This window comes from Spermophilus citellus (assembly GCF_964194105.1).
Source record: "Spermophilus citellus genome assembly, chromosome: 2".
In the NCBI taxonomy this organism is placed as follows: domain Eukaryota; kingdom Metazoa; phylum Chordata; class Mammalia; order Rodentia; family Sciuridae; genus Spermophilus; species Spermophilus citellus.
This window is the reverse complement of record NC_138183.1, coordinates 191,351,085-191,371,942: the sequence shown is the minus strand read 5'-3', so window position 1 is coordinate 191,371,942 and position 20,858 is coordinate 191,351,085. Positions and strand designations below refer to the sequence as shown.

General features: G+C 48.8%; 1 long non-coding RNA gene across 1 annotated transcript; it reads right to left on the bottom strand.

Moving 5' to 3' along the window:
* Window positions 1-8,258: 8,258 nt before the first annotated feature.
* Window positions 8,259-18,551, bottom strand: LOC308642000. The gene is made up of 3 exons (XR_014020478.1): window positions 18,424-18,551; window positions 9,709-9,799; window positions 8,259-8,767 (listed from the first exon to the last, which is right to left on the bottom strand). It is a non-coding gene; the product is annotated as an uncharacterized lncRNA (long non-coding RNA).
* Window positions 18,552-20,858: the final 2,307 nt, after the last annotated feature.

The window sequence follows — 20,858 nt, the reverse complement described above, 5'->3', positions numbered from 1 at the left end:
CCAAACAAAACACTTTCAGTGCACCCAAAGGCCTGCGAGGAATGTGGAAGTCCTTGGTCTCCTCAGGTCCTCTTGGGACTGCCTGTTGGCCTAGATGACAAATTTACCAGCATGAGGACTGCAGTGACATCTGTGGTCACTGGGTAACTCCAATGCCAGGCAAAGCACTAAGGTCTTTGTCTCATTTCATCACAACTCAGCAATATGGGTACTATTATCCTCTGTCACTGGGCCAGGGACCAAAGGGGATAGCATAGAGAGGTTGTCTGTGACCTGGACAGATCCACCTAACTCCAAAGTTCATGTTCTTAACCGCCTCACCAGGGACTTCCCCACACTTCCTTTCAAAGGGCAGGGCCTCTGCCATGGCCAGGGGACGCTGTGTGGGGGAAGTATGGGTCTCTGGTCAGGGACCTGCCTGGAGCCTCCCTCAGGGCTTCCTGTCTTCCAGGGGCCTAGAGCTTGGCAGGCCCTTTGCACCTCCTGGTCTGGTCCCGCCCCTACTCACACGGACTGTGGAGCTCCATGGACTGTTGGAAGTTTTTATTGAGGAAGGAGCTGGGGTTCAGGTCTTCACTTTGTTATTTACTATTCAGTGATCTTAGTTACTCAGTTCTCTGGGCCTCCTGGAGACTGTCTCACAGAGGGTGTGGAGGTGACATGAGCAGGCACTTAGTGGCCTTACTGGAAGTGAGCCCTGTCAGAGGTGGGGTGGAGGGCTGGGTAGAAGGAAGCCTGACCCACAAGACCAGGTCCATCAGGTGGGTCAGAAGGCCAAGGAAGGAGGGCATGAGAGCAAGAGATGCCACCCCTGTGTGGGGACAGGAAACTTGAGTGAGCTTTGCTCCCTTCCTGTGGGCAGCAGGAAGAGAGAGCGCTCTCCTTTGGAATGTGCCCCTGCCTCCTCGGTACCGCAAGACACAGACCTCTAGCATTTGGGCTGAATTAAGAACTTCAGACGTCAGCTGCCTCTGAATCACAGGCTTCTCCGAGCCCAGGGAGCACTCCGGGATCATATCCTGGAGGGTGGTTTTTATACTGTGTTCAGCAGGCTCTGGGGAACTTTGGGGTGCCTGGAAGGAGAGGGCTCTGGACCTCACCCTGACTTCCCTCACAGCAGCTCCCTGTATCTGCATTATAAATTGGATTCCTTTTATTTCAAGAGAAGAGAGGAGTCTGCATCCAAATAGAGAAAGGGAGAAAAACCACTCCTGTATCCCATGTTCTCATTTTACAGAGTTCTGGAGAAGTCACAAGCCAGACAGTGGGCGGGTGGGATTGGAGCCCTGTCTGCTGGGCTCATTAGTGCATACCTTCGTTCACTAATCAATTCAACAAGCACACACCAAATGTCCCCACTGTGCCAGGCATGGTGGCAACCAGGAGGATTCAGTGGAAGCCAAAAGAGAAAGAACCCCTGTCCACAGAGCTTAAAGTCTAAGGAATGACATGATTAATGACAGTCCACATATTAGCACATATTTCCATGTGCCATATATTTTACATGTATCAATTCTTATGACAACCCCGTGCAGTAACTAGATCCCCAATTTACAGGTGAGGAAACTGAGGTGCAAATAGGTGAAACAATGTGCCTATGGCCCAGCAGTTGGTGAGTGGTAGAGCTGGGAATTGAATCTTGACTGTAAGGCTCCAGAGTTCAAGCTATTTTGTACTCCATTACATAGATAAATATAGTTTACAGTTCATGGTACTATCTATGAGTTTTACTTACACACAGGGAACCTGGGAATGATAGATCAGGGCCGTGAGGGTGTGGGCCAAGGCTACCCTGAGGAGTGCTTCAATTAAAGTGGAAGGACAATGTTTACAGGCAATTGATTTTAAACAGTGTTTCCAACGTCATTCAGCAGCCTTCTCAACAAATGTTGCTGGGACAACCCGATAAACACATGTAAAAGAATGAAGTCAAACCTCTATCTCATACCGTATGCAAAAATGAACTCAAAACGTATTAAAGATCTCACTGTAAGGGCTATAACTATAATACTCATAGGAGAAAATACAGTTGTAAATTTTTGTGACCTTGAATTAGACAATGGTTCCTTGGATATCAAACCAAAAGCACAAGCAATAAAAGAAAAGTAGATACATTGGACTTCATCAAAATTAAATACTTATGTATTGGGCATGGTGGCACATACCTGCAATTCCAGCTTTCCAGGGGATGAATTCCAAAGGATGAAGCAGGAGAATTGCAAGTTCAAGGCCAGACTGGACAAATTACTGTGACCTTGTCTCAAAATGAAATAAAATAAAAAGGGCTGAGGATGTAGTTCAGTGGTACAGCACTAACTTAGCATGTGTGAAGCCCTGGGTTCAATTGCTAGTAACACACACACAAATTAGCTAAAAAAGCCATCCGGAGAGTAAAGTCAGAATGCACAGAATGAGAAAAAAATCTTGAAAATCATGTATCTGATAAGAGACTTGTATCTAACATAGATATATAAAAAAACACTTACAACTCAATAATAAAAAAGAAAATCTCATTTAAAAAATGAGCAAAGGATCTGGAAAGACATTTCTCCAAAGAAGGTGGTACAAATGGTGGCCAATGAGCACATGCAAGATGCTCATCACTCATCATGGGGCAGGCACCACCCAAACCATGATGGGTACCACCTCACACCCACTAAGACAGCAATGACTAAAAAGAAAGTAAAAAGTGTTGATGAGGATGTGTGGAAATTGGAACCCCAACACAAGCGTGGTGACGGTGTACAATGTACAGTCTCTGTGGTAAGTAATGTGTCAGTTCCTCAAAAGCTTAAACACAGTAGTATCATATGATCCAGAATTACACTCCTAGGAATTTTCCCAAGAGAAATGAAAACATATGCCCGCACAAAAAATTATAGCAGCATTATTCATAGAAACTAAAGTGTGGAAGCAACCTAAAAGTCCATCAACTGGTGAATGGATAAATAAAATATGATGTCATCAGGCAATAAAATACTACTAGGCAGAGTACAAGGTGGATGGACCCTGAGAACATTATGCTAAGTGAAAGAACTCAGTCACAAAAGGCCACATGTTGTATGATTCCATTTATATGAAATGTCCAGAATAGACAAATCCATAGAGACGAAGATTAGATTAGTGGCTGCCCACTTGGGGTCAGGGGAATTACTGCTAGTGAGCATGGAGTTTGTGTGTGTGTGTCCGGGGGTGTGCAAATATTCTAAAATTGATTGTGGTGATGGTTTTCCAACTTTGCAAATACGGTAAAAATAATCGAATTGTATATTTGAAGTAGATGGTAATTATATAATAAAGTTGTTATTTTTAAAAGATGGATGGGATGCAGATTCCTTGGAAAACTGGGAATGGAACCACCATTTGACCCAGCTATCCCTCTCCTCGGTCTATACCAAAGGACTTAAAAACAGCATACTACAGGGACACAGCCACATCGATGTTTATAGAGCACAATTCACAATAGCTAAACTGTAGATGCCCTTCAGTGGCTTCAGTAGATGAATGGATTAAAAAATGTAGCATATATACACAATAGAATTTTACTCAGCAAAAAAAGAGAATAAAATCATGGTATTTGCAGGTAAATGGTTGGAGTTGGAGAATATCATGCTAAGTGAAGTTAACCAATCCCTAAAAACCAAATGCTGAATGTTTTCTCTGATATAAGGAGGCTGACTCATAGTGGGGTAGGGAGGGGGAGCATGGGAGGAATAGACAAACTCTAGATAAGGCAGAGGGGTGGGAAGGGAAGGGAGGGAGCAAGGGGGTAGAAAAGATGGTGGAATGAGATGGACATCATTACCCTAAATCCATGTTTGAAGACACGAATGGTGTGAATATATTTTGTATACAACCAGAGATATAAAAAATTGTGCTCTATATGTGTAATATGAATTGTAATGCATTCTGCTGTCATATATAACAAATTAGAATTTAAAAAAAAATGGATGAGCTGGGTGTGGCACAAGTTTGTAATCCCAGCTACTTAGGGTGCTGAGGCTGGAGAATTGCAAGTTTGAGGCCAACCTGGGCAATTTAGCAAGACCAGGTCTCAAAATAAAAAAATAAAGAAGGGCTGGGATTGTAGCTCAGTGGGAGAGTACCCCTGAGTTCAATCCCCAGTACTGTAATAACTAATTAACTAAATAATAAACAGATGGATTGATGAAGACGTGTTAACTAAAGCTATGGAAGGGGTTGGGGTTTTGGAGTACTTTCTAAACTAAGGGAACTACATGTGCAAAGGCTCTGTGGCTGGGAGCCCAGTATGTTTAAAACAGAAAAGGAGATCATGCAGCAGCAGCTAATCAGGTAAAATTAAAAAATGTGAGAGGAGAGCTGGTGAGTCAGCAGCTGGTGTCCAGGGCCTTGGCCTGAAGGACTGCAGCAAGACTGCAGGTATATAGACGCAGGCAAGCACCGTGGGACTCTCACAGCGATGCTGGGGATGGCACAGAGCTTGCTACTGTCACTCAGGCTGTCTTGCACTTCCTTCTTTCTGGCTTCACCCATCCGCCTGGAGGACCCTAGGACAGGATGTGGGATCTGGAGGAACTAACTGCAGAAGGAATTGTCAGAAGTCTCTGTGGTGGTTCAGGTGCCAGCTCTGCCGCTCACTATGTGATTGGCAGGTGCTTTTCTTTCCTGCAGAGTGTATTCAGATGGCCCTTCCTGCTCTCCCTTCCTCAGAGGGCCATGGAGAGGAGGTGCCATGTGTCCAACGCTTTGTGAAGAAAGGTTAAAAGGTCATGATCTCTCTGCCACAGGCTGCCTTCTTTCTGGGGTCCAGGGCCTGTGTGGGCAGGGCTGCCGCAGCCCCTCTCTGTGGCTGACGGGGTTTTCTGCAGATGGAGCTGGCTTGGATCCTGAGATTGGAGAGGAAGACTCCCAGACCTGGGCTGCTCCTCCCCAGCGCCTGGGCACTGTGGGGAGGTCAGGGAGGAGGCGCTGGGAGCTGAAGGCAGGCTCCATGGTCCTGGAGCTGACTCACCGCAGGGAGGCAGGGAGGCAGGGAGCGGAGGGGGTGGGGTCTGGGGTCTCCTCAGCTGGAGTTGTTCCTGTTGGTTGATCAGACACCCACTTCCTGCGCAGGCTCAGAGTCAGCCCAGGGAGTACTGGTGCTGGGCTGGGAGAGGGGGCCAAAGCCTGGAGCGAGGAGCCCACCTAAGATCATGCAGTTGCTGAGGGGCAGAGCAAACAGAAGCCAGCAGAAGTCAGTGGGGAGGAGGGGGGAGGTCTTCTGGTCCAACCTCCACACCATGCACACAGAACAGAAGCCATAAAAGCTCAGACCTCCCACAGTTACAGGGACAGGCCAGCCTGCAGACGCTGGACAGACGGGTGACAGGCAGTGGCCATAAGGTCTCTATTGCCCAACCTCAGGGACTCTTATTCAGAGACCTTGGACATTTCCCCAACATCCCACTCCTTGTCCTAGTCACCCTCCCCAACACTCCCCTGTAAAAGTCCCTCTTACCCTCTCTCCAGGCCAGCCCCGCTTCCTGCATTCCCAGAGTCAGGGTCAAGCCTGGGCTTTTGCTGGCCCTCAGCCCAGGATCCAGCGACCATACAACCATGCTTGGTGTGTCCTAGACAGAGCCTGTCACTGGACCCCAGTTCTACTCACCACCCTGGGGTACCCATCAGTGAGGGACGGCATCGCCTGCTCTGTGCCCCAGCCAGCTAGACACCTGTCCCCTGCCCCCTTCTCCTGACAACTTCTTGATCCCAAGGCATTCCTTCATCTCTGAAATAGATCTTCCCTGCTTCTTGCCCTTGGTCAGGTTCACCCCCATGGCTTCCCAGCATCCCACCCATCTTGATGGGAACCTCCTCGCAGTAGCCGGAGACCTCTTTTGGACGCACAGTTCTGATTGATGTCCTCAGGGGAAAGCCCAGACTCCTCCATCTGGGGTTGAAGGCCCTTCTTAATGTTGTGCTGGCTCCTGCCATGATCCCGCCAGTTCCATTGGGTGCCATTCTCCACACCAATCAGCTTCTGGGTCCCTCCTCAGGCCTTTGTCCCCCAGATCCCTGCCCAAGGCTCTTTTTCCTCCTCTCTCTGCTCTCACTCCTCAAGGACCACATCCCTCCATGATGTCCCCTAGATAGTGGCACCGAGCCCTTCCTGTGCCCCCAGACCCCTCAATGGTACCCCGTGTAGACCTTGACTACATGCCTGTGACACTGAACACACAGCCCCCTCCCCAGCCTGCCAGCACCTCAGCCCAGAACCAGGTCTAACTGGGTTCAGGAAAAAAAGTGGAAGGAAGGAAGAGGGAAGAGGAGGAAGAAATTTATTTTAAGTGTGTGCTCAAGCACCTCCTCCCCCATGGTTTCCCCCAGACAGACCCTGTTACTGCCACCTAGGCCCTTGGCTTGCATGTCTTTGTGGCACAGCTGTAGGTGGCTCATGTCAACCACTCGTGTTCACACAGGCCCTGGAGCTGAATGTCGGAGCTGAAGGCCCTTGAGGCTGCACTTGGATTCACAGATGGGAAAGTGGAGACTGGCGAGGAGCAGGCACTGCTGAGTGTCACACTGTAGACCAGAGCATACAAGATTCAAGACCGAAGCTCAAGTTCCTCTGAAGGGGACTCGAGTCCACTCTCTGAGTCTGCTGCCTCCATCTATGAGCAGGGCAGGGCAAGGCCTGCTCCCCAGGCCTCCTGCTGGGCCTCTTGATCCCAGAAGCACATCATGGGGGCAGCCTTTGGGGCAACCAGGCCAGAAGGAGCTCACTTACCAAGGGGACCCCCAAGCCACAGGCCCATGAGCAGCAGCAGGGCCTAAGTGTGATGGTCCCCATGCCAAGGGTGACAGGGGGTGAGAGCAAAGAGGAGGTCATTTAGAGGTGATTTGAAGCTCTCATGGGGCTCTGAATAGGTTGGACCTCAGTCTTTGTGGCACACCCCTGAGCACCCAGCCCTTCCCCTGCTAGTGTGTGTGTGTGTAAAAATTGCTCCCCAGCACTTAAACCCAGGCCCTTGAATATGCTAGGCAAGTACTCTACCACTGAGCTACACCCTGAGCCCATTTCATTCTATTTTTGCCCAGGCTGCCTTTGAACTCACGATCCTCCTGCATAAGCCCTGGAGTCCCCGGGATCACAGGCCTGCACCACCACACCCAGCTCCATCCTTGGATCTTTAAAGCTCGCTGTAGCTCAGCTGGGCAGAGGTGGCCCTGGGATTTGACAACCCCTGCTCTCAGCCTCCTCAGCTCTGCCACTCACCCACTTGGGAACTCGTGCAAGTGCTCTAACATCCTGGTACCTCAGTTTCCTTCTCTGCGAAACAGAAGTAACGTCCATGTTTGTTAGATGGTAGAGTTGCTGGGAGAATTAAATCGTGCAGAAGAGTGCCTGGCATGTGGGAAGTGCTTGCTGGTGTGAAGGGACTTTGCTTTTAGGTCACACAGGTATATCAGCTGGCACGGTGGGCTCCGTGCTGCGCTCTGACAGGGCATCTCAGGCCATAGGACATTGACAGAAAGGGTCCTTGAAGCCCTTCCAAATCTTGTGACTTGAAGGGATGTGTTGAAGGGGGAAAGCACACATCCTGGGTGTAGAGGAAGAGGACCCCAAGTGAAGTGGAGCCCGTCCTCCCCTCTCAGTGCTGGCCCAGGGCTGCAGGGCCCTGAGGGGGTGGGGAAGGTCCATCCCCTGGTGTCTGCTTTGTGTCTTCCCAGGACGGTCCCTCCTCACATCAAGGGAGGCTCAGCAGGAGAGTTTACATTCCCAAGTACCCCAGACAGCTGCATGATAAGAACGTCTCTGCTCTGGGAGCCTGGCAGTGGCTTTATCTCTCTAGATAGGGCTGGCTGGCCCAGGCTGGGGGAGGGAAGGGAATCTTCTGGTTTCTAAGATGTCTCAGAGCCAGACGCCCAGGTGCTGCAAGCCCACTAGCTCTGGTGTGGTTTCCCTAGAGTCCTCCTGGGCCTGGCTCCTGCCTGCTGTCCTCTCCTCTCCCCTCCCACTCACCCTTGACCAGAGTCAGCCAGGAACCGCCTAGACTATTTCCTTCATATCTTGGTCAGTCTGTGAGCAGCTGGAGGGCAGGTCCTCCTCGGATCCCTCAGAGCTGAGCGCCTGATACTTCATACCTACTCAGAGCTCCTCCTTTCTTCCCTCCCCCTCCCTCCCAGTCAGAGACAGGCAGTGTTTTCCTCCTCTTCCTTCCTCCCAAGCCTCACATCCCTGTATTTATTCAATGAGCACTTACTATGTGAGAGGCAGTTGATTAAAACCCCAACTCTTGAGAGAGACTGGTATGATGCCCGTTTGACATAGAAGGATGTGTATAGAGGGCAGAGCTGGGCTCTGAGGGTCAGTACCGAGGGCACAGAGTGGATGCGAGGACTGACCCCAGGTTTTACCTATGGCCTGGGGTGGGGCATGAGGAGGAGCTCACCTGTACCTGGCTGAGGGGTGACAGTAAAAGGGCTGCAGAGGAAGAAGAGGATATTCCTGTTGCCTGGCAATGTGTAACAAGCCACCTGAAACTGAGTGGCTTGAAGCGATGACGTTTATTTTGTTCTCTAATCTGCATTTGGGCGGGACTCCTGGGGGCTAGGTTGCCTCTGCTCCAGTTGACCTTCCTGGACATGGTGGGACTATGGAGCTGCAATTGCCTGCAGAGATGTTCAGCAGCTGTTCAGAGCTGTTGGCTTAGCTGGGCTGCGGGACATCTACAGGGCTTATGCTTTATCTCACGTGGCTTGTGCATCCTCACAATCGGGTGCCTGGATCCCAAGGGCCAGCATCCTGTGAGAGAGGAGAAAGATCAACAGATAGACAGTTGGAAGCTACATCAACTTTTAAGAGTTAGCCTTGGGGCTGGAGTGGTGGCTCAGTGGTAGAGTGCTTGCTTTGCATGTGTGAGACACTGGGTTTGATTCTCAACACCACATATAAATAAATGAATAAAATAAAGGTCCATCAACATCTAATATATATATATATATATATATATATATATATATATATATATATATATAGAGAGAGAGAGAGAGAGAGAGAGAGAGAGAGAGCCAAGGGAAGCTGGGCAAGGTAATGCACACCAGTAATCCCAGTAGCTCAGGAGGCTGAGGCAGGAGGATCACGGGTTCAAAGCCAGCCTTAGCAATGGTGAGGTGCTAAGCAACTCAGTGAGACTCTGTCTCTAAATAAAATACAAAAATAGGGCTGGGGATGTGGCTCGTGGTCGAGTGCCCCTGAGTTCAGTCCTTGGTAGCCCTCTACCAACCCCCGACTCCCCACCAAAAAAAAAAGAGTTAGCCTAGGGAACTGTGCAGTGTCACACCTGCCACATCCTGTTCATTGAGGCAGTCACAGAGGTGTGCCCAGTTTCAAGGGGAAGGGGATGGGCTTATCTCTTGACAGGGAATGACAAGTTTCCAGCGTAGAACTGGAAATATTCATGAGGCTGTTTTGGGGAAACTACCATCTGCCCACAGGGACCTCCTCTCCAGGCTGTTAGTGGTCCTCCGTCACTGTCCTGGCAAGATTCTTCTGGGGGCTTGACCAGTACTTCCCCTTTCACCCACCTTTGAAAGCATGGCTGTAGATGGTGACGGGGCGGGACTGGATGGCTGTGTACTGAGCACTTAGTGCGTGCCAGGTCCTACATGGGGCACGACAGGTCTTAAGTCCTTGGATCCCCACCATGTGGGGAAACTGAGGCTGGGAGAGGTGAGGTGACTTACCAAAGTCACAGGAGTCATCAGGAATGCTTGGGTTTCAAACCAGGTCTGCGTAGCTCCGAAGGCCCTTCTGTTGCCCACAAACCCACTTTTCCTGGGGGTAAGATAAGGAAGGCACGATGGGGTGAGGGCTTGAAGCTCCTTGACCCTGGGCAGATCTCTGCATCTCTCTGAGCCTCAGTTTCCTCATCTGTTCAGCAAAATCATAAAAAAAAAGAGCCTAGGGAAGCCGGGCCAAGTGATGCACCTATATATAACAGACTTTAAGAAACACAACAATAAAATAAAGAAAATAATGAAATAAAACGCTCAGTTGGGAGCTCAGCACTGTCTCTGGCGCACCGTGCTCTGGACCCAGATCACCCAGGTCCTCAGGAGACAGGACCTCCTCAGGTATAGGGGGCAGAGCAAGCTGAAGCAGAATGGGCCTCTGCCATTACCACGGGGACTCCCTGGTTCCTGTTGGCTACTTTTAGGCTTGTGTGGCCAACCACAGAACCACACGTGGGGCTTACCATGGCCTGGCCAAGCCTCAAAGAGCAAGTGAGCACTTCTGATGGCGAAACTTGGGCCTCTGAAATGACGATGAACCTCTCTTCCCTCCAGCGTCGCCAGGTTGACATTGGACAAAGCCGAAGAGCCTGAGTTTCCCCATTTATAAGCTGGGGATGACAGTAAGACAGTAGCCCACACCTGTAGGCTGCTGGCTTCCCGCCCGATGCTGCTTGAACCCCTCCTGGGCATCTTCTCGGGTGAGTCTGTGAGGCAGGTTGGAAGAGGCGGAAGTGACTTGGCTGGAAAAGTGGGCAGGAATGGAACCAGGGCTGGAGCTTTTGATCACTGTGCCCTCGTCCTCCCCAGACAGAAGGAGGGTCACAGGGTTAGTCAAGACTGTGGGTGTGGGTGTTTGTACACTGGAAACTAGAATGGAAACTGCCCAGGCCAGGGAGAAGTAAGTCCATGGAGACCCCTCTGAGTCCACCCCAAGCCAGCTTTGGCCAGAGTTCTTCCCATTGTCACCTGCTTTCCACAAAGGGAGACTTGTAAGATTTTATTTTGACGACTTCTTTTTTTTTAAAAGGCTTTGAAAGCCACTGAGGGTCATACTGAAAATCAAGTCACTCACCCAGGGCACACTTTGGGGACAGAGGCCCTAAGTGTCCGAGCCCTTGACACCAGTCCGTTCCACAGCAGTGGCCCTGGGGACCTCCACCCAGTCCTTAGAGGAGCCCAAGCCTCAGGCCTACCCTCTCCTTGGCTCACATGGGACCCTCTGCCATTCTTACTTTTTGGGCCCAGGAAACCATGTTCCTGGAAGAGCCACCAGCCATGGTTAGGACTCAGACGCTCTGTAATTCCCCAAGGGGAAAAGGAAGAAAAGCACAACCAGAATATGTTTGTGTCAGTGAGTGAGAGTGTGTCCGTGTGTGTGTACACAGCTATCTGCTCACACACATGTGCTCAAACACCACATGTACTGCGTTTGATGTAGCACATTTCCCACACACAAATACGCCTCTATATACACATTCACAGATCTCCAGCACACACGCCCCCCCCCGCCACACACACACACACACCACTCCTGTCCATATACCAGTACACATATACCTTGCAAAACACTCACACGCCCCATGTATTTAAATGGATTAGCATAAATACAAAACCACGATTTCTACAAAAAGTACAAACATGCACAAATATATGCATATTTACATACACCCAACCCTTACCCACTTCCATGGAAAAGCAGGTACATAATATATTCACACCGTGGAAGCTTGTATACAGACGCTCACACAAGCATGGGTGTGCAGGTATAAACGTGAGTATCCCTATTTTCTTGATTTACATATGTTCATACCCAACAAGAATCAACACAGAAACATAAGTATCCGTGCATATATAATAGCAGCACACACCACAGTCATTTGCTCATGTGTGTGCAAATCCACACACACATGCCTGCATGCACAATCGCACCCTCACCTCCACCTGTACAAGCTCACCGCCGCTGCACACCATGACACACACTACTTTTCTGGCTCTCTTGTTGCAGAGCCACCTTGCAAAGGTGCAGAGACACAAATACCTAGTTCCACTTCACCTGAAAACCCCCAGCCCCTGCGCGTGGGAGGGTGAACCAGCCGCCCTCCCTGCAGGGGGCACAGTGGAAAGTATGATCCGAGCTGACTTTTGCAAGAATAAAGATGAGGGTTTTTCCCACCCTGTCACTTCACTGTGTCAGGGTGACCAGGGCTCCCTTTGCTAATGGCCCCTCTGACTCTAGGACAGTAAGGTCTAACACAAAATTACAGTTTACTCAGCAATGATTAAGCCAAGGCCTGGTCCCTGCTGCGTGTAGGCCCTGTGCTGAGGGCTAGGATAGGGAGAAGAGCTGGCCTCTGGGCTGCACCACGGGGTCACAATTGGGAGGAGGGTAGGGGTGGGGTCCACAGGAACGCTAGGTCAAGTTCCTTGAGGTATATTCACTTGATGACCAACTTGTCAACTGATCGATTTTTCAAGTGACCAGTTTGCTGAGTATACCAAATTTATACTTAATTTTTTAAAAACTCAAATGCATATAGCAATTATGTTGGGTAGATTGCTATTCGTTTTCGTTTTAGTGCACTACAGTACTTTAAGGAATGTTCCTTTGGCCCCAAGCTAAGGGCCCAAGGGTGGTTGCGTTAACAAAGGCACTTGATGGTTAGAACTGGAGAGGGACTTTCTGGGGACATCCACCAGCAACAGGGCCATTTGGGAAACCTATAGCATGACAGGCTTTCTGGGATCACCTGACTCAGGTGCCAGATGCCCTGTACCTGGATTCTCCTCCGACTTGCCCCGTGACCTTGGCCAAGTCCCTTCTCTCATGGCCTCTATCTCTGCATGAACGAAGAACTCATCTTTAGGCCTTGCTGACATTTAATGAGACCCTGGAGCTTCCTGTGACTTCAGACCCCTGAGGGGATCTGGATCTGGGCCACAGGCACCAGAGAAGGTGCTGACTCTGTTGGGAGCAGCTCAGCCTTGCTCAGAACAAAAAGCTGTCAGACAGCTGCCTGGGTCTGAACCAGGACGTTTCTAGGTCCTTTCCCTGGCCCCAGGCAGAGAGGCCTGGCGTGCTGTGGGTGGGGCACGGGGCTAGAGAGGGTGGGGCCCAGCTCACTTTCCTTTCCTGGTAATGTGCTCTCTAACCTCATTTCCTTTTTCTGAAGGGAAATGCCATTGACATCACACAACTGGATTTTCAGTGAGGCTGAATGAGACCTCGTGATCCCTGCTCAGGCAAGAAGGATGCATACGCGGGCTAGACGCGCATTTGTCCCAGGATGAATTTGCAGAAACCCTAATCTGAGGTTTCTACCCTCTGCTTTACACATGGGATCAGAGAGGGGCAGAGTCATGGCCTGGCTTCACAGCCAGACAGCAGAGCTAGGGTCAGAACCCAGGCCCCTGCCTTCTACCAAGGCACTAGATAGAGGGGCCTAATCTGGCCCCCTATACCCTTGTTAATAACAGTACTAACATCTACTAAGTTAAGGAGGCTGACGCATGAGGATCACAAGTTCAAAGCCAGCCTCAGCAACTCAAGAGACCCTGTCTTTAAATAGGTTAAGTGCCCCTGGTTTAAATTCTTGATACCAACCAACCAACCAACCAACAAAAAAGCAAAATAAAAACAAACCCTTGGCACCCACCAAGTTGCCCAAGCCAGAAACTGGCCTCCATGAGGCCTCCTCCTTCTCTGGCCTCCTCCTTGTGGCAACATGCTTACTTGTGTCCTGCCTCTGTTCTGGGCCACTTCCCAGCTTGGGCTTCCTCATCCCTCTCCAGGAGATACCTAGCTGGGGCTCTGGTCTCCTCACTCACACACTCAGGTCTCTTTCTCTGTCCAACTTCTGCCCAGCTGCCTAGGTGACATTGCTAAGGCAGAGTCCACAATGTCCCTCCCTGGTTGCAACCTTTTCAGGCTCCTTGGCTGGGAGTTTGGGGCCTTTTGCATGCCCACCTTCATCTCAGGTGCTCCCCCTGATTGTCCCTTTGCTCCCTCGGGCAGAGATGACTGTGTCCCCTGACCACACAGCCTTTGTGTATCTGCTCTTGCTCTTCCCTCTGCTGGGAGCCCCTCCCTCCCCTGCACATCCCCTCTTACTCTCCCTCAGGGAAGGCTCAGCACTTCAGATCTCCCTTCCCAGCCTCCTACCTTGGAGGGAAAGAATCTCTTTGGCCTGTATGTCTGTCTTCCCCTAGTGCCAGGAAAGCAGTGAGGACAGGTTATGGTGGAAAATTTTCAAACATACAACAAAAATAGAATAGTACAAGAATCCATGTGTTCCCAGCTCTGACTTGCACCCATTCAAAGTCTCCCCTGGTTGGATTATTTGGGGCAAATCCCAAACATCAAGTCATTTCATCCATAAATATTGTAATCTGTATTTCTAAAAGATAAAGCTGTGATCAGATTACCAGTATCCTGCCAAAGTTTTGAATAATAGAATTTTATGATCAAATATCCAGTAGTATTTTACCAACTACCTCATAAAAAGGTCTCTTATTTATTTATTATTTTTTTCTTTTTTGATATATTTTATTAAATGGCTGGTGTCTGGCACAATGGTTCACAGACTTTTGAATTGAACAAACCATTAAAATTTCAAAAACTTTTTGAGACCAACATAGGATTGCTAATTTTCACTTTGCCAAGTCCAGATGTTTAAAATGAACCAAGATCACCATCATAAATGAGTAAGCTCCAAAGCAATGTAACCATACGATCTCAGATTTTAAAACAACGCTTCAAGATAAAAAGGTATTTTTTGGGGGGGCGGGGGGTACCAGAAAAATTGAACTGGGGGGGGCACTAACCACTGAGCCACATCCCCACATCCCCTGTATTTTATTTAGTGACAGGGTCTTACTGAGTTGCTTAGCATCTCACTATTGCTGAGGCTGGCTTTGAACTCGTGATCCTCCTGCGTCAGCCTCCTGAGCCGCTGGGATTACAGGTGTGAGCCACCGCACCTGGCTAAAAAGGTCTTTTAAAGTTGGGTTTTTTTTTTTTTTAAACTTAAGATCCAAAGAGGGTCAGTACAGTGCATTTGGTTGTTGCAATGATCTCTTTCAAGTTTTTCCTACTCTTCTTTGAAATTATTTGTTAAATAAACTAGGTTGTTTGTCTCATGCAGTTTTTTTGACTTTTCTGTCTGCGTCACCATTATTTGGCATGTCCTTCAGCCCCCTGTGTTTCCTATAAATCAGTAGTGAGATCTAATGACTTGATTAGATTCAGGTTTGAAGTTTCAGCAAGAATATTCCACAGGAGGTGCATGTGTCTCCCTCAGAAGTGGTATTCGGAATGTCTGGTTGTATATTGTGCTTTCCATCTTTGATGATCTCTGCCTATATTTATTATTTCATTAGGCATCTGTAAGCAACAGTATTTTTATTTTATATTACTTCTTCATTTATTAGTTGGAATATTTCTATAGAGGAAAAACTTCTCTCCTCCACTCTTTGGTTTCTCTGAGGTACAGTTGTTCAGGCAGGATAAACACTTCCTGCTCTCCCCTTGCTTATCATTTGCCCAAACAATGAGTTGATTCTCTAACATTCTCCAACACGACCAGCTAAGATTTTTTTGTTGGTAGGTTTTGTTTGGGGTTTTGAACCATTATCTTGTATTTTAATTCATTTGAAAGGTTTCTATCCTTTGTAGTTATTATATTTGTTATTACCCATGTTATTCCATCTTTGACCCGTGAGGATCTCTTTTTTAATTGGCTTCTGAGTCCTTTTGATCAGACCCTAGTAGTATTATAACTTCTTCACTTTCTGGTATGACAAAATGTTCAGAATTGTCTTGTGCATTCTCTGCCAGCATATGTAACCAGCTATTTTTCCAAGAAGCCCAAGAAGCCCTGGTTCTTTTTAGTGAGAAATGGTATTTAGAGATCACGTATCTCTCTCTACATCTGGTGCTAAGGGTGCTCAAAACTATTTGGTTTGTCTTACTTCTAGACTTTTTTAGTCTAGTATAGGTACATATGCTACATGTACAACATACTAGTGACTACAGATAGATAAATATATCTCTATGTATATATGTATGTGTTTATGTGTATATGCATGTATAATTTCCTACAAATCAAGTTACAGTCAAATTACCAGATTTCTAAATCACTTGAAGTAAGTCAACTTTGCATGATGAAGCAACCAACTTAATATACACATTAACTTATCTCATTTTGCTTTTGATTTGGAAGGAATGCTTCTGGTTTTTATTCTGATTTGATTTTGTTTTATTGTTATACAAAACATTTACCTGGCTCTAAAATTGTTCTACAAAATGAGGTATTTTCAGAGAAATCTAACTTCAATCTCCATTCTCTTGACCCCATTTCTTCCTTCTTCTCATGGACAGTAATTTTAAAATTTTATTTATTTTATCTTAGCGGATTTTTAATTAAAGAAAATATGCATGCCTTTACGTATCCCTTTCCATTTCTTTGATAAGTAATAATGCACTTTTTAATACATTTTATTCCACTTTCCTTTTTCACTTAACATTGAACTCTAGAGACGATGCTATTGTGACCGACAGAGATCTGCCACCTTCCCTTGGCTGGTCACAGAGTGCCATTGTGTGGTCAACAATTCCCTACTAGTGGATACTTGAGCGGTCTCTAGATTTTTACTATCACAAATGGTGTTGCCACGAATAGCTTTGTGAATATGTCTTCTTTTTGCCAGTGAGTCTTTGGAATAGATTTCTAGAGACAAGATTATCAGGTCCAAGGGTACATATGTAAATTTGCTAGAACTCATCAAATTCCTCTCCATGTAGGGCTTGCACCATTTCACATTCCCACCAGACAATATACAAGAGGGCCTGTTTTCCCACAGTTTTTCCAATGGGGTACATTCTTAAACTTCTGGATTTTTGTAAGATGGAAAAATAAGAATCTTGGCTTAGTTTTAATCAGCATTTCTCTGATTAGGAAGGAACAAGGTTAAACAACTTTTCATATGTTTAGATTTTGATTCATTTTTGGGTCTCCAGTGCCCAGCACAGGGCCTGACACAGAAGAAGCTCTCAGGAGAGATTTCTGGAATGAAGGAATGGAAGAACAGATAAACAAATGAGGAAATGAAGTCTTAAAGGCGATGGCTGACTTGCCCAAGGTCATGTGTCCAGTTATCATCAGAGTTGGAACTAAAATTGATCTGGCTTTTTCTTTTTTTTTTTTTTTTTAATAATACTGTTTTTTGAGAGAGAGAGAGAGATCGAGAGAGAGAGATCGAGAGAGAGAGAGAGAGAGAGAGAGAGAGAGAGAGAGAGAGAATTTTAATTTTATTTATTTATTTATTTTTTTTTAGTTTTCGGCAGACAACATCTTTGTATGTGGTGCTGAGGATCGAACCCGGGCCGCACACATGCCAGGCGAGCGCGCTACCGCTTGAGCCACATCCCCAGCCCTGATCTGGCTTTTTCTCCTTGTCTAATTTTTCTGACTGTAAAATGAATAGATGTTTTATAGCAGAAAGTTTAGAAAGCACAAGAAAGTATAAACATGAGGAAATTTTTAATCTTTCTACCAAATATCAACCATTTTTAGCATTTTTGTATTTCTCACTGGTCTTCATGCACTTCTTTCCGTTTTGATCACACCACGCATACGATTTTTGTATGGTGTTCTTTCTTACACTCTTCCACTTGTGTTAGCTTTTTGTTGCTATAATAAAATAACTTAAGTAGGCTATTTATGAAGAAAAAGAGGTTACTAGCTCACAGCTTTGAAGGCTTAAAATCTACACAGCATGGGTCAGTGTCTTGTGAGGGTCCCGCAGTGGCTGGCGGAGGACAAAAGGAAGCCAGCGAGCTGGGTGGGACCAGGATCCGGCTTTCATCACAAACCTGTCATGAGACTACCAAGGGGTCCCAGGACAGCTATCTTCACCCCTTTTGAAGACACACCCCCAGCTGACCTAAGGACCTCGCACTAGGCCCCATCTCTAAAAGGTTCCACATCACCACCCCAGGAAATAAATGCCAATACGTGAACCTTTGAGGGGACAAGCGGCATCCCCACCATAGCGCCACACTCATGACAACTCTTTGCAAACATAACTTTAATGGCTAGACACCACTTCACTGTTCTAATATATACTAGTGTGTTTTACTTCTGAGTTACTGCTAGACTTCTAGATTGTTTCCAGATTTGCTATTGTAAATTAATTCTACCATGTTCATCTTTGTTCCCATTCAGGATTTCCCCCCCTTAGGATTGATTCCTGGAAATGGAGCTCCTGGAATCCCAGCACTGCACTCCAAGTTCAGGGTTTTTCTTGGCCACACTCGGAGGGGAGTGTTCGTTAAGCTTTGCCCCCAGGACTGCGCAGAGCCCCTGCCCTAGCCTGGTTCTCAGTGTCTGTGATCTTCAGAGGAGACAGGCTCACACCCGAGTGAGATCAGAGGGCAGGCTGAGCTGGGTGGCCAGAGCCCGCTCAGGACGTGGCATCGGAACCCCCTCTCATTCTCCCTCAGTTTGTCACTGCCCAGGCTGTGGACAGATCACATGTAGCCAACAAGAGGAAACTGCGTAACAGGCAGGGGGAAACCTGGGGGAGGTAGGGCAGGCGGGGATGCTGAGGGATGTGATCTGGCTTTGGAAGCCCTTGTGGGGCAATGCCGGGGCCAGACCCCCTCACCTTGTGAACGGCTCCATGATAGGCCCGTAGTAGACGGTGAGACCTGGGAAGGCTTCCTGGAGGAGTCAACAGTTGAGTGCAGTGGTGGGCACACAGGTTTCACTTCACAGATGAGGCCCTCTAAGCTGGGTTAGGGACCCTAGATCTTGTCCTTAGACGGCTAAGTAGGGGAATGACAGGTCCACATTAAGGACAGTCCCTCTGGCTGCTGTGTGGGAGGCAGGGCTGCAGTTGAGAACTGGACAAATTTAGAAAGGCCACCACCCAGTCAGGAGACCAGGACTCCTGAATCAGCACAGTGGCAATAGAGACAAAAGACAGATAAGAGATCAGAGACGTGTGGGATACAAAACAGAAAAAGCCATGGCAACTTACAACCTCTCTGTGGTGGGCGGGGATGAGTCCTGAACCAGAACTCAGAACACCTGGGTTCCAGTCCCTGCTCAGTGTGACCTGGGACAGGTCTCGGTTTCTATTTTCGTACCCCATGGAAGTTGCGTTAGGTCATCTCCACGGCCCTTTGTGATCCTGAGGCTGTGAAGAGACCGAGGTCCTGGAGGGAAGAGGAGAGGGAGAAACAGAGGCTGAGCAGAGGGAGCAGCCAGGGCGGGTCTCGGGGTCCTGGCTCTCCGTCTCCCCACTCCATCAATCTTGCAGCATTAATGTCAGTGGGGTGGCCTGGGCCCCGGCCAGGGGCCAGCTGTTGGGAGGGAAGAGTTGTCTCTGGCTGGAGGAGCAGAAAGGAAAGAATGCAGAGCTTCCAAAAAGCCATGAACGAGTCTTCTTCAGCCCTGGCAGGGTGCCCAGGGGTTTCGCAACTGCCCTCCAGTGAGAGGACGTGGGGGAGGGCGGACTCGTCCTGCTCTGCGCATCAGAGACTGTGGGGTGATGGTGGCCACACAGATGACTTTGGCTGCAAGGAAAAGCAAACCCTGCCTCCAACGGGCTACATGAGGAAAGCGTCTCTGCCTGCTGCAGGTCCAGAGCAGGTCCAGAGCAGCCCTGGGGTCCTCAACAACAAGGCCTGCTATTCTCTCCCACCTTCAGCTGATTCTCCTGCGGCCCCAAGATGGCTGTCAGTCTCTTTGGGCTTGAAAGATGGTGGCCAGTGGCAGTGGGGGGCTCTGTGCTTATTCAGCAGGACTGAGGCACAGAGGACATCTCTCCCAGCCCTTACTTATAAGTCCTTTTCTTTGGTCTAAATAGAACAAGTGGGGTCATGTTTCCAGCCAATCAGGGCCCCTCCAGGCATGCCATGCGCTGATTGGCTTAGGTTAACTGGGATCTTGGGCTAAACCTGGGGGTGGGGAGACTATCCCAACAGAATCGGGGTTCTCTGAGGAAGGAGGAGTGGAATCCATTGCTGGGTAGTGAGCAGCACATCCATATGACGATGAACCTGAGGGCCTCAGCAGCTCCCCACACAGCCTGGGGTCAGCGGGACAAGGACCATCTCTAGATCACCAGGGAGGACTCGGGCACAGAGAAGGGGAGTGACTTGGACCACACAGGAGGTAAACAGCAGCGCCTGAATGGAGAAAACTAAGTGCCCAGCAAACAAACCAGGCCCAAGCTGCCTGTCACGCTCCTGAATGGCTCCTTCAGTCAGGGCTGCTGCCTCCTCTGGGCTCCCAGGCCCTGACCACCAGAACCGCCAGCCTCCAGCCGGAGCTACATGAACGAACTCATCATTGAGGCTTCCCAAGGGCTGCCAGAGCCTGGCTGGGTCCAGGAACGATGGTGTGGTTTGGGATTCTAGGCTTGAGCTTCTGCGTCCTCTCTGTCAGATGGAACCCGGAGCCCCACTTTAGTACCTCTTGGCATATTTGTTGAGGGGAGGGTCAAGTGAGATGAGGACAGGTGCTTTGATATCTGTGAAGTGCTGTGGAAGTATCCAGCTTCCCGTCTGCTGGGAAAGGGCTCAATCTATGGGCCTCGTCTGCACCAAGCCCTGGAAGACCACGGGAAACCAGCAGTCAGAGGGAGTCGGGGTCCTGGCTCTCCGAGATGGCCAGACCTGGAGCCATTTAACTACAAATGCACAGTTTGCATGTGCTTACAGATAAAGAAATGAGTCCAGAGTGGGGTGGTGAGCTGCTCTAGGTCACACAGGACTAGAACCCAGTCCCCTGGTTCTTAGCCCCGTCTTCTGCACCAGGCCCTAAGCATTGAGTGAGGGCCCCCCTCCCCAGCCTGCGTGCAGGAGGGACAGCTGCAAAACGACTCGTGCCTGCTAGCACGTCCCCAAGTTTCTTGGGGGCCATTCTTCAGGGGTTCACTCAGGCGAGTCCACACTTCCCCTCGGGCGGCTTCCTGTTTTGGCCAAACAATGACTCTCACCAGGACCTGGTGCCAGCTGGCTGCAGCTGTGCCAAGGCCCTGACTCCTTGCGTGCAGGAGAGGAGAAGGACTGGTCCTTAGGGACTAGGCCGGGA